Here is a 3,201-nt window from a genome sequence, read left to right as displayed (position 1 = left end):
TTATTTTAGATCTGCTTGCTGTCAGGAAGCTTCTTCACTTTTTCGCATGTCAATTCACATCTTCTTTATTAACTATTATTTTAATGACAGAGAGTATGATTTTTCAAGAAAATGACTTTTAGAGGTTTTTTAACCTAACAAAGTTACATTTTCTTCCTTGAACATTCTAATCTCAGTTAAACTCAATATTATTCTCTCTGTATGTAATAATATCTTATACTAAACATGGTTTCTTCTTTAATAATACTTTATTAATTCTTTGAGAATTTCATACACACCTTTAGTCGCAGAACTTGGGAGGCAGAGGCACACAGAAATGTGAGTTCAAGGACAGCCTGGTCTATATAGTGAGTTCCAGGACACCTAGGGATACAGGGAGTCCCTGTCTCAAAAAATACTACTACTAATAATAATAATTTCTCAAAATTCTCAAATAATTTTTTTTAAAGAGCACTGACTACTCTCACAGAACACATGGGTTAAGTTCTCAGCACACATATGCTGCTATCAAGTTTCTGTAACTCCAGTTTCAGGGAATCTGACATGCTTTTCTGGCCTCCACTGGTATTGTATGCACATAGTACACCTGCATAACATACAGGCAAAATACTCAAACACATAAACAATCTTTAAAAAGTTAAACATGATGGGTGAGGTGATGCATACCTTCAATCCCAATACTCAGGAGACAGAAGCAGGTGAATCTCTGTAATTTTGAGGCCAGTCAGGTCTACATAGTAAGAACTTCTTTCCAGAAAAAAAGTTTTGCTTGTTACATGATGCATTCTGTTCCTAGTTCTTTACTCATGACAAATGAAAGCATATGTTCTTTCTTATATTTAAACATGAATGCTCTTCTTACTTTTGTTTGTAATAGGCCCAAAATGGAAAAGAATCCAATGCTCATTAAACTGTGAATGCATAAACAAATTGAGGTCTATCCATAAATGGAATACACTACTTTGTAAGAAAAAGAAATGAACCACTGATATATGCAACACCATGGATGAATTTCAAAATAATTATGCTGAGTAAAAGAGGTCAGAACTCAGAAGTGTGAGGAAGCATAGTACATGATTGCATTTATTGAAAACTATAAAAAATGAAAAATTCATAGTGATAGATGACAGAACAATGAGTGTGGCTGCTGGAGGGAGGACTTACCAAAAGACATGAGGAAAATTTCTGGGTTGTGGGTATGTTAGGTATCTTGATGGTAACAGTGGTTTCATGAGTACGTGTGCACGCACACACACACACACACACACACACACACACATACAACACACACATCAAAATCATGAAATGATACCTTCTACACATTTTCTATTGGCTCTTTTATATCTGTAAATTAAATTTCAATGAAACTACTCTTAAAATTCAATTGTGAGCTGGGTGTGGTGGTGCATGCTTTTAATACCAGCACTTGGGAGGCAGAGGCACGTGGAGCTCTGTGAGTTCAAGGCCAGCCTGATCTACATAGTGAGTTCGAGGCCAGCTGGGACTACAGGGAGATCCTGCCTCCAAAAGACGCCCCCCCAAAAAAATTCAATTGTGAATTTAATGTAGGTTGATTTCTTGCTATTTATTTTATTTATTAGAGTAATACTGACTATTGCTGCAATCATTAAAAAAGTTATGCTATAATGTTACACTCTTCCGTGGGCTATGGTAATAATTGTCTTTGTTAGGCAATATTTCACATAAAAATATTCATAGCCTAATGATCATTTTTTAGACCTGGAGTCTTTTAATTGTTACTGTTATTTATAGAACTTGATTTTTTTGGAGGACAAACTGTTACAATCCTTGTTATTTTCACTGGGTGGCTCTAATGCACACTTTCACAATAATTCTTCCTGTGGCTAGGGTTTGGTTTCTGTATGTGGGTATGTGCTACCTAAATTTCCTATCAGTAGACTTAAATTCGCCAGTAGTTCTAGTCATTTATTTAAAGTCTTGCTTTTCTCTTCTAAATAGAGAATAGCCATTCATCTGAGTTCTTTCTGTTTCTTTCTTTGTGTTTATGGTTTAGCTTCAAGTGCTGGCAGAAATAACTCTAGTACCTAAATGTCTACTTTTAATAAGTACTTGTTTTAATTTCTTGAATGTTTTGAACTCCTGTGGAAATACAGCTCATCTATTGATCTCTTTGTGATCTTCCTCATATTCAGAATTCTTCAAAACTTCACTTGGTATTTTTTAAAACATGAAGTGATTTCCTCTCATTTTCATGTTACAGTATATTACAGAAAAATGCTAAAAGTTCATAAAGAAGTGTTTAAATCCTTTCAGAACTCTCTTCTGGGTCTTTTTTTGGTCTTGAGACAGGGTCTCCCTGTAGCCCTAGCTGTCTTGGAACTCACTATGTAGAACAGGCTGGCCTTGAACTCACAGAGATCCACCACCCGTTGCCTCCTGAGTTCTGGGATTAAAGGCGTGCGCCACCACGCTTGGCTCTGGATCTTCTTTTAGGGTTAAGTACACTGAATAAATGCTTACTTTGTCTTAACCTGCTACATCAGCTTTATGACATATTAAAACTTATGACCTCACCTCTGTTTCCCTGGGCCTGCACAACCCACAGGCCTCTCTCTGACCAGCAGGCCTCTCTCTCCAGGATAAGTCGATGGGGCCATCCGTGCCTCAACTCCCCCAGCCTCATTTCACCCTCCCATCTCCCCTGTTGGTCTCTCCTCCTAGCCTGGGTCTTGTTCCATTTCTTCTCTTGGAGCCCCAGAGACCTGGGGAACCACCACTGCTTCCTGATCCTTTGCAATAGGGACTAACTTAGTTCCTTCTCGGGTCCCCAGGAACACTCTGGACCTGGCCCCACTCTCACCTCCCTCTACTTCCCTGGGCCTGCACGACCCACCAGCATCTTCCCTGGGCCCAGCTCCCAGGCCAGTCCAACCCCCAAAACCCTGAGGTGAAATCTTTCCTGGAGGGATCCAGAATTTAGGAGAAAGCCTGAGCACATCTGATCCTCATCTGACTTGTCCTCTGTGGGAACTCCTGAAGACAAAAGCAATTTGGCTACTCCAGTATAAAATCAAAAGAAAGAACTGGAAGCTTAGAGCAACCAGCTTTTGATGCCCAAAAAGTAAACCACAAAGACACATAAAGTTCACAAAAAGAAGCAGACCTAAACTTGAAGGCTTGAGTCTCACACAAGAATCAGAAACTACAAATTAATTTCAT

This window comes from Nannospalax galili, unplaced genomic scaffold (genome assembly GCF_000622305.1).
Source record: "Nannospalax galili isolate Female #2095 unplaced genomic scaffold, S.galili_v1.0 scaffold524, whole genome shotgun sequence".
Lineage (NCBI taxonomy): Eukaryota > Metazoa > Chordata > Mammalia > Rodentia > Spalacidae > Nannospalax > Nannospalax galili.
This window is presented reverse-complemented; position numbering follows the sequence as displayed.